General features: G+C 41.2%; 1 protein-coding gene across 7 annotated transcripts in view; it reads left to right on the top strand.

The window, feature by feature from the left end:
* The first annotated feature begins 9,856 nt into the window (after positions 1 to 9,856).
* The window catches only part of L3MBTL3 (L3MBTL histone methyl-lysine binding protein 3), a 102,799-nt gene continuing 102,031 nt past the window's right edge, over positions 9,857 to 10,624 (top strand). For 5 of the 7 annotated variants that reach the window (XM_040238879.1, XM_040238884.1, XM_040238883.1 and 2 more), the window contains exon 1: positions 9,857 to 10,009. The gene's annotated coding sequence lies outside the window, so the exon portion shown is untranslated. Of the gene's footprint in view, positions 10,091 to 10,624 lie in introns of all 7 variants that reach the window. The other 2 variants (XM_040238882.1, XM_040238881.1) reach the window with 2 other exon arrangements.

The raw sequence follows: 10,624 nt of genomic DNA on the forward strand, positions 1-10,624 counted from the left end.
GCGACCCCATAGATGGCAGCCCACCAGGCTCCCCTGTCCCTGGGATTCTCCAGGCAAGAACGCTGGAGTGGGTTGCCATTTCCTTCTCCAATGCGTGAAAGTGAAAAGTGAAAGTGAAGTCGCTTAGTAGTGTCTGACCCTCAGCGACCCCATGGACTGCAGCCCACCAGTCCATGGGATCCATGGGATTTTCCAGGCAAGAGTAATGGAGTGGGATGCCATTGCCTTCTCCGAGCTGTCATTTGGACCCCACCAAACTCCAGTGGGTTAGGAAGGGAAACCAACAGTTAATGGCTGTACATTTTCTCACAAAACTCTTAATGGTTGGCTCACATTTCTGACAGTAAATATACCGGACAGCGCCTAAGCCCATCCATCTATGTTTGAATCATGGCTTTACATTTGAAATTTTAGAAAACTCATTCAGATGTGAGATGACAGCCCACTTACTGAGGATCACAAATGGAATCTAGAACAGCTATAAGTATCCAGTATTGAGTGATGCTGTTGTGTTATAGAGGCAGGCTCTCCTTTATCTTTGTGTTAGAGTATGTTACTGGCCAGTACGCCCCTCCTGAAGAAGGCCTGTCTATGAGGTGGTGTCATTTTTGGCCTGAAACATCACTGATGGCTGAATTTAACTTCCATTATGTTCTTTTCTACTTCACAAGTATTTATTGAGCCCCCCATTATGTGCAATGAACTGTATTAAGTGCTATGATAGATTAAAAAAATGAGTAGAAAGGATAGAGCTCCTGACCTCGCGGTATTTTATTATCTCAGAAGAGAGACAAACGTTTACAGGGACCAGATACAATAGAGAGCAGAATGTGACCAGCACGAAAACAGAGGCAGAGCAGAAGAAAGCTTTCAATTTCAAGTGTAATGACCTGCAATTTTTCAGGGTGGAGGTGGAGTTTGAGGCCTTCTCAATTATACGGCACTCTGGGACAGGTAGCACTTTTATTCATCAGCTTGTTTGTTCATTGTATTCCCAGGGTCTAGCACAGTCCTGGTATTTATATATGTAACTTGAATTAGGAAAAAAAACTTAATCACAGTAAAATATACCTACATAAATATACATACACAGTGGGACCTAATGTCCAAGTGAATGGGTGAATGAATGAGTAAAAGACATGTAACCTACTGTATAAAAGACTTTTTTTTTGCATCTAGATTTTTGTCTTTGGTTCTAGTCATTAGTGGTGGTCTTGGGGTTATATAATCTGTTGGAATTTAACATGTGGATGCACAAGCTTTTAGGCCCCAAATTAGGATTAGGATAAAATTTTAACTTCCCATTAAAATTTACTGATATAAAGGTCAGAGTAGGATACACTGGAGGGCTCTAAGATGCCTTGGAGAAGGAAATGGCAACCCACTCCAGTATTCTTGCCTGGAGAATCCCATGGGCAGAGGAACCTGACTAGCTAAAGTCCATGGGGTTGCAAGAGTCAGACATGATTTAATGACTAAACCACCACTATACATACATAAAATTGCCTATTTCAACCATTTTTAAAATGTTTGGTTATGTGGCATTAAGTACGTTTGCATTGTTGCCCAAAAACTATCACCACTGTCCAACTCCAAAACTTTTCCATCTTATAAAACTGAAACTCTGTACCCATTAAATGATGACTTCCAATTCCCACTGCCCCGCCCCCCCCCACCCCCCCGCCGCCCCTGCCCCAGATAAGTGTAATCCTAGAAGATTTGTCCTTTTGTGACTGGCTAATTTCACTTAGCATAATGTTTTCAAGGTTTACTTAAAGCATGAGTCAGAGTTTCCTTCCTTTTGTAAGGCTACATAATATTCCATTGTGTGCATATACCACATTTTGTTTATTTACTCATCTGCTGATGGCCATTTGTGCTGTTCCACGTTTTGGCTACTGTGAATACTGTGTACCGCTATACACATGCATGTACAAATAACTTTGAGAAAGACAGAAAAATTTTGATAGGTCAGTGGGGGCAGAGAGAGGGTATTTCAAGCTTAGGAAATGGCAAGAACAAAAGCACAGACAGGTGGCAATGCATGGGGTTTGCTTGGCATGGCTTACTCCTTGGTTTCTCCAGGTGTACTGGCTGAAGATAGAAAGGTCAATTTGTTTCAGTGTTTGAAAGGCAATAAATACTAGACCAAGAAGATACATTTTTTTCCTAAAGCTTTGAGGAACTATTTAGGGATGTGGAGCAGGGCAGTAACAATACCAACTCTACATTCTGAAAGAGTGAATGTAATGGCAAAGATGTAGTTAGAAATGAAGGGTAATAAGCCTGGCAGGAGACCAGGCTGTTGAATGGCAGAGGAAATAATAAAATGGAGGGAGGGATTAGAAGATAGATATCACAGAGGAACAATCAATAGGATCTGGATGTGGGTAACAGCAAAAGGAAGCTATAGTTAAATGTGACTGAAAGCCCAGGGACATTATAAACCGAGATGGAGAATGCAGAAGGAAGAAGTAGCAGATAGAAACAATAGTTACTATTCATTAAACTCTTATGTGTTGGGCAACTTACATGCATTATCTCCTTTAATCTTGATAATGGCCAGTACAGGAGATATTATTAGACACTGGAGGAAATTCAGTTTAGATAGATTAAGTTACTAATACCTAGTTAAGTAGTGGAAATGGGATTCCAACACAGGTTTAACCCTAAAATTTTATGTTTCTTTTAAACCATCACATTATTCACAGTCTTCTAACACATAGAATATCCACGTCAGTTTATAGCTCAAGAAATTGGAAATGTAAGTCTGAAGCTCTGCAGAATGCTCACGGACAAAAATATAGTCCAGGAGTTCTATACACAAAGATGAATTAAAATGATACCGAGGGAGTACATGAGTTCACTCAAGAGAGAATATAAAAACAGAAGACCAGAACTTAACTCCAGGAGTAATCATATGTATCAAGTGGGAGCAGAAAGAGGGACTAGGTTTGAGCCACAAGAGAACAACCAGGAAAGTAAATGGACAAAGACATTACGTGAGAAGACAGTTTCGAAGAAGGGATTAGTCAACACCATCAAATGCTTCTAGAATCTTAAATAGGAAGTGGACTGTAGCCACTAGATTTGACATTTAGGAAGTCATTGGAGACTTTAAACGAAGAAAGCATATTCAGTAAGTTCATGGATTGAAGGATGAATCAGATGTATGGAAACGAAGAATGCTGAGTGCAAACTACTTGTTCAAGAAGTTTGGCAACAAAGGAGAAATTATGGCACAGTATTTGAAGGGATGTAAAACTGAAAAAAAAAGGTTTTCTTTCTAGGACTGGGAAGATATGAGCATATTTGGGGGCTGTAAAAAAAGCCAGTGGAGAAGAGCAAACTGTAAATATCAGGAGAATAATGAAAATTTATGGAGGAATAGTGAGAGGGTGTGAGTGAGCAAGAACACATTTAGAGAGACAGCCTGGTGAAAAAGTAGGAATATATCTCCCCGGGGATGGGAGAGAAAAAGAGAGAGATTTAGAAGTTGAAGGGAAGAAGGAGCTTACATTGGGACAGGAGAAAACTGGGGTGGAATTTGACCTTGCAATCAGTACACAGCTGGTTGGGTTATGTAGAAGAGGAAGTCAACTAGAGTCAAAGAAATAGATCATCCAGCTTTATTGAGGGCTCCTCTGAGTTAGCATTATTTTAATCTTTAGTGAAGCCAATCAGCTAGAATAGTGACCAAAACTCAGTCTCTCTTTTCTGTCCAATACATTTTCAGACTTTCCTGAAACTCTACAGAGACACCTGATTGGATTTGGGCATTTCCCAAGTCTCCTTAAACTAGATTACTCTTGACTGATTTCATCAACAGTGTACTGATTTTTACCCTTTCATTCTTCACTGTCTACAAATTCTAAGGGCATACTTACAGAAAACCTCTAAACAGTGACAGGAGGCAAGAACTACTTTCTTGGAGAGGTTTTCACAGAAAAAATTGGGAAATTACTAAGATACGGTGAAATATTTCAATACTGAATTTCAAAATTTTATTCCTTAAAGTCTTCAAACCCATTGAGAAACCCCAGTTTAAAAACCTTTCTATTGATTCTAGTTCCTGAAATAGAACAAGAGAAAGGCAGAGCTAGTATAATTTAAAGTAACAGATTGTCTTCTTCTTGAACACTGACATTCCATTCGGCATTCTACACGAACAAAGTAATGTTCCAGATTTTTTTTAATATACAGTTACACTTACTGTATTTATGTGATGAATTTTCTTCCAGTTATAGGTATTAATGATTGGAACCATGCCTCAGTTACCTCCCTTATGAAAGATAACATAGGAATGTTATAACAAATATTTAGTTAAAAAACTGAAAAGGGCTTTGAAAATGTAAAAGTGTAATATAAATGCTAAATAAAGATAATATATTCTGAACAGCAGGCTCCTTTGAAATAGGGCCTATGAATTCCATTAGCACTCTCTGTTTACATGCTTTTAGGAACTTTTTGGAGGATGTTGTCCACGGGCATGCTTGTGACGTGACACCTCTGGCCTGGTCACCAGCAAGGAAAGAGGCAAATAAAAGAGTGGCCATAATAATTCACATAATAGTATTTTCTTAAGTCATTCGATAAATATTTATTGCATTTTTAACTGTGTGCAGGTTCAAGTCTGGGTGCTAATAATATTGCTGGGAGCAACTCAAGCAAAAACCCTGACTCATAAGCTAACATTTATTGATTAGTAACTACACACCAAGGTTTAGTCTTGCATTACTCCATGCATCCTCATAGAGGGGACTTCCCTGGTGGACCTGTGGCTAAGACTCTGGGTTCCCAATGCAGGGGGCCAGAGTTTGATCCCTGGTCAGGGAACTAGATCCAATGTGCTGAAACTGAAGATTGAAGATCTGTGTGCTGTAACTAAGACCTGGCACAGCCAAGTAAATAAATAAATGCCTAGCCACGTGAGCTAGGTACTGTAAATATTCCCATTTTACAGATGTAGAATCTGAGGTAAGAGAGGTTCGCAACTTGCCCAAGTGGTGAACTTGGGATTTGCTCCTCACCATCTGGCCCACATGTTCCAGTTAAAGGCACAAGGTTATTTGGTGTTGGGCCGACTCAACTGACTTTCAGAGTTGGTCCCCTTTAAATCTATAAAGCTAAAAAGAACAGGCCATACAAATTGTTGGTGTTAGGGGTCTTTTGCTTATCCACTCAATTCAAAAAATGACTCAATTTTCCATAAGGGATGGGGAGCCCTCATGGTGATACTACTGAAGACAGAAATTCTAGCCATGCAGGTGGTTTTCATGAGGTCCCAGAGTGGCCAGGCCTCTCTGAGACTAGAATGACATTCGGGGAGTCAGGCAGCACCCTGGGCAGCTCTGGCCTTTATCTGGCTGGTTAACTTCTGCTCTGCTGTACCTTGTGACTTCCATTAATACTTAGGCATAGTTTCTCATGCCTAACAACTAAGGAAACTACACTCTACTTGCTTCTCTCTGTGAATCATTTAGTTTTTGTAATGCCTGTCAACTAATTTTATCTCCAGTACTTCCAGTTCATATGGCAAAGCATAAGTATAGATGAGTCCATTTCATCACTTTTATTCATATGGGGAAGCACTCCCTGCTGACTCATAGGCTACCCCTTACTTGATTTAGTCCTTGGATTAAATGCCCACTCCTGGACCAATCAGCTGTGGCCAAGAGGCCATGTAATATGGAAAGAACATTCTAGAACTAGGCTCTAAAGTTATCAGGGGCTACAATCACAGATATGTTATGAAGTCTGGCTTGTTCCTCTAATACTGTTTAGTTATGAGGCTTTTGGATTTAGGGTTTAAGCAAGTAAATGTATTCGGGAAAATTATTAACTTTTTAAATTTATAAGTCACTTTATAGTTCTATATTAGTCCATTGTTTTAAATATGTCTGTCATATTTCTATCTTTACTTTTGCATCTAAATAAGATTATAATAAATAAGATGTTCTTTTATATTAATTTCCTTAAGATGTTGAGAATTTAAGATTTACATCATAATCCTTTCCTTACCTAATGAGTAATACTAACAGATACTTTTTTTTCTCATCCTTAGCATGTCAATTACATTTCACCATCACAAGCTCTGTGCTAAGAATGTATACAGATGTGTCACAAGAAAAATAAGAAGGACTCAAATTAGAGTACTACATGAACATTTCAGTGTTATCTAGACGTTAACAAGAAAATCAAACTCAGTTTGTATAAATAATTATCAATAATAAGAATCTTGGCCAAATCAATGTTAATGTCATTTTTATACTTGGAAAAACATGGAGCACACAATTATATAAACTAAAAAAATCAATAACGACTCACACTTAAAAGTAAGGTAATACATTGAAAGAATGATTTCAAGTATTGTTCACTTTAGAAAATTTCTATGGAAAGATTCAATTTTACCTGAAGACTTACAACCAATAGCACACATTACAACATGGGAAACGGTTTAGGAAAGCAGTTTGTGGCTATGAAACAGATCAAAACTAACTAGCCATTAGGGAATAGAACCCATGACCTTCATCTCATTAGTAACAGGCTTAAACCAACTGAATGAGCTATAAACTGGTAACATTCTGATACTTAGCAGACGGATGGATTTTCTACTCTTAAAATTCATTTCTTGGCTCCGTATTATTTGTACTAAAAGGTGACAATGCTGCTGTTACGTGGAAGGATGGAAAGGGGCGTGGCTTCAACGAGATCTCAGAAATCAATTATTATTACTCTTTCTTTGTGTAACTAGTAAGAGAATTCAAACCCTGAAGATGAGGTGACCTGCCTAATGGGTTCCCAGTGGGTGGTGGCAGAACTGTATTACAATAAAAATCTCTTGGACTTCACTCCTGGTCACTTTCAATTTGTGAGGGGCTGGCTGGTGGAGCAGGTTGTCCTTGAATTGTTCAAGGAAGGGGGAGTATGTCCTTTCAACACAGAACAAACTTAGTGCTAGGAAAAGGGAGTGTAGGTTTCTAAATTGAATTCATACTGAATGGAGGTTACAGGAAGGAATATAGTGAGAAAGGTTTTGAATGACCTTCATCTGGGAGGGGATGAGAAGCCTCAGAAAGTCTCCAGAGAGTGAGTACAGTGATGGAAAACATTTTCCACGTAAAATGGCTTTAGCTTCAGTCCATGGGGTCGCAAAGAGTCAGACACAACTGAGCACGCACACATACACCTAGGATATTTAGGAATGGAGTAACCTGAAGTCATGGGGCTGGGGGCACAAGTTTGGGTATAAATGAATAAATATAAAGAAAAGTAAAGTAGTGGCTAATAATTTCACTTGGGAGGTCAGGGAAGTTACAGATCTGGTCTGCGGATGGGTTAGGTATGTAGGTGTGATAGGGTAGAGTGGGGTGGAATGGGAACCAGGGAGAGTGGTGGAGACTGATGCCATGAAGGGATGCTGGAAAGAAGGGATTCATCATGGATTATTAACCAGTGACTGAACAGTGGAAGGGTGAAGGAGCAACAAAAAGCTTCTACTAGTATATTATCATTTAGGGAACAGATGGAGAAAGGTTCTGTAAATACTACCGATTTATATAAAGGTCCAGTGTTATTTAGATTCTAATATCATATACTGCCTCTGTCTCAGGTGGTCACACCAGTGGATTCTTTGTAGCAATATCTTTAGGAGTACCTTCAAAATATTTCCCATCTGGACCCACATCTTGGGAACAACTTACATTAGGTCTTTGAGCTTTTACTGATGACCTCTGAAGGAGATTGGCCATATATTGGAGACAGTCTCAACTCATCCTTATTTTTCTTACTATACCTCAGTATGTGCACAGGTCCCAGGCAAGCCATGCTTTCCTGACTCTTGGACCTTTACTCAGACTTTCTCTGATTGGATCATCTTCCTACATACCCTGGACAATTGTCCTTCAAGAAACAGTTATCATCTTTTCTAGAAAGCCTTTCCTTATTGCCACAGTAGCTCCTCAATTATAACTGCTCTGCATACCCCTAGTACAACATCGTTCACACTGTAAAGCACTGCCCAGTGCACTAGACTGTCTTTACCAGTCTGAATTCCTTGGGGCCTAGTTTTGATCATTTGTTTATCCCCGATACCTTGTAATGTGATTAGCACAAGGTAGATCTTTAATATAAGTTTAAAGACTATGGAAACCTCTGAAAAAGCTTGTGAAATAGAAATATAGTCTAGAAATTATCTAGAGAGAACAAGTCTAGAATGGATTTTTAGAAAGAGGAATCTAAAATTAATTTTATTAGTTTCCTTGGGCATAAGGCCTTAGTTTTGCACATAGCTCCTGGCCTTGCTTCCCTTCTCCTCTTGTAGTCTGCCTTTGGCCATTTCACTGCTTGTTAGTCAAGGGCTAGGGAGAAAAGGAGAGAAGCTGAAATTCAGATCAGTTAATTAGGCTGTTTGGGAACAGCTCAGAAAAAGGTTGGATATTGTGGGTGAAATCAATATTATCTATAGCCCTCTCTAACCCAGCCTTCCTCATTTCACACTCCTGAACCAATGGTTGCCTGACACAGGAAGCATATTTTATAAACTCTTTTCAGCTTCACAGGGTTTGTTCCCTTGTCTTGAGTACATGTCAAGCTGTCTGTCCTGGGTTCTGGTTTGGAGAATTCGGTCACTACACCAGCAGAAGACACTGTGGAGTAGTCTGTCTCTCTAGGGTAATTTCATGGTCCTAAGGAAAGAATTTAGCAGTTTATTTTTCTGAAACTGGTTCAAGGAACATTCCCAAAGTGAAGAAATTCAATTGAGAATATTATTACTTACATTTTGGAAAAAGATTTTTAATACAGAATTTCCATCTGTGATATATTTAAATTCTAGGCCTCAGGCAGCAATGTTGGAAAAGGGTCTCCCTTACGGTTTATTAGATGCAAACTAGTCCACTCTGAGGGGTAGGGGGCCTTACTTTATCTCCCCACCCCAGCAAAATGTGAAGATTTGCTTCCACTATTCCTGAAATTACCACCGCTCCTTTTTTTCCCCTTGCATGTGAACTCCGTTATTGACCTAAAAGTGTTGATCACAACTTCAATTTCTTGAATTATTTTCTAAGTACTTGTATCTAGTAGAAAAGGAGAATGGTAAGCTGCCCAAAAAGAGGCCTACAAACAATCAGTGGAAAGCTGTCAATACCGAAAAACAATACTCTCGCTTGATCTGGTTTTGATGCCCTAACAAAGACGGGTTTTGCTGTTTAGGACCGCTCAGCCATCTTGACTGAATACATTCAGAAGGTAGTCCTCGACCTGCTTACTGCCAGAGGACTTTAACACTGATTTCTAAGTTGACATATGTATCCCAACAGATTTCACAACAGAGGCCTAACGCATTTAAGCTGTCAATAAAGACCAACACTAAGAAACGCAAGGCACGCGGACACTTTACATGCACACTTTGTAATGCATTCTTCCAGTCCTTTAAGAGAGAGAGGTTGTGTGTGTGGGGGGGGGGGGGGCGGTGGTGGGGGAGAGCTTAAAACTTTCTCCTTTCTCCTGACCTGTAGCATGTGTTTAGCCTTTAGGTTGTGTTTTTGTAAGGCCAAGGCCCACTCTTTAATGGCTGAAAGCATACGTTTAACAGTACATGGTGGATCAGCTGCTCTGAGAAATGCCTTTTTAAAAAAAGTAAAGTGGAAAATAGACAAAGAAATCTATCACCTTAGCAGTCTTTCATATTTGTTTTGATTGTTCTGGAACCAGCTCTGAGCTGGTGACAAGGGTATTGAAAAGATGCACCTGAAACAGGATCTGCGGGCTGCTGCATTTGCCAACCGGCTTTAATGCTGCTTTCCAGCGGCGAAGGCGCAGCAGCATTAACAGGGAAGCCAGCGCGAGCCTCCCCGGCAGCGGCGGCGGCACGGCGGCACCGGCACCAGCGCAGTTTCCCCTCTCCCCAGCCCTGACTCTACGCGCACATGCGCACTGCGCCCGCAGCCCTGGACCATTTGTCAGGACTACTCGTGAGACGGAGAAAAAAAAAAGAGAAAATTTGGGGGTAAGAAGCGGTTGATCGGATCTAATCTCTAATTAATCTGAAGATTTGTCCGTGCCAAAGCCCATTCATTTATTTTCCTAGGTGAGGATGAAAGTTAAGAGACCTCTACAGAGAAGGAAGCGCACCCTCGTCTTGTGAAACAGATCAGGGGAGGGGAAAGGACAGAAGGGGTTTCTCCCCCACTTCTCTGCGCCTCTGGGAAAGAGAAGAAAACTTAATCCTGGGGAAAAAAGTGGGCAAGTGACTCGGAAACGGCTGGAGGGGGAGTCTCTGGGCATCTCACTCTGAAGTAGTGAGTGCGAGTGTGAAAGAGGAACAAAAGAGAGAGAAAAGAGAAAGGAAAAAATGGGGGGAGGAGAGACTTGTATTTTTTTCTTTGCGCGCACACGGGGAAGGGTGTGGGGGGCCGTGCGGAAGGGAGCCGGGGCGAGGCGGCCGCGTCGGGCTCTCGCCCGCGCGCAGGCGGCGGGATGCGTGTGGGCCCCCCTCCCCCGCGCCCCCCGAGCTTGTCACTTTGGTCGCTTTCATGACACCGGGCGCGGGGTGGGGAGCGCGGCGGCGCCGGGCTCCGCCGGGGTGCGTGCCCGAGTGGGCGCCGCGGAGCCGCAGCCCGGG

The sequence above is a fragment of the Oryx dammah genome, unplaced genomic scaffold, assembly GCF_014754425.2.
Source record: "Oryx dammah isolate SB20612 unplaced genomic scaffold, SCBI_Odam_1.1 HiC_scaffold_4, whole genome shotgun sequence".
Lineage (NCBI taxonomy): Eukaryota > Metazoa > Chordata > Mammalia > Artiodactyla > Bovidae > Oryx > Oryx dammah.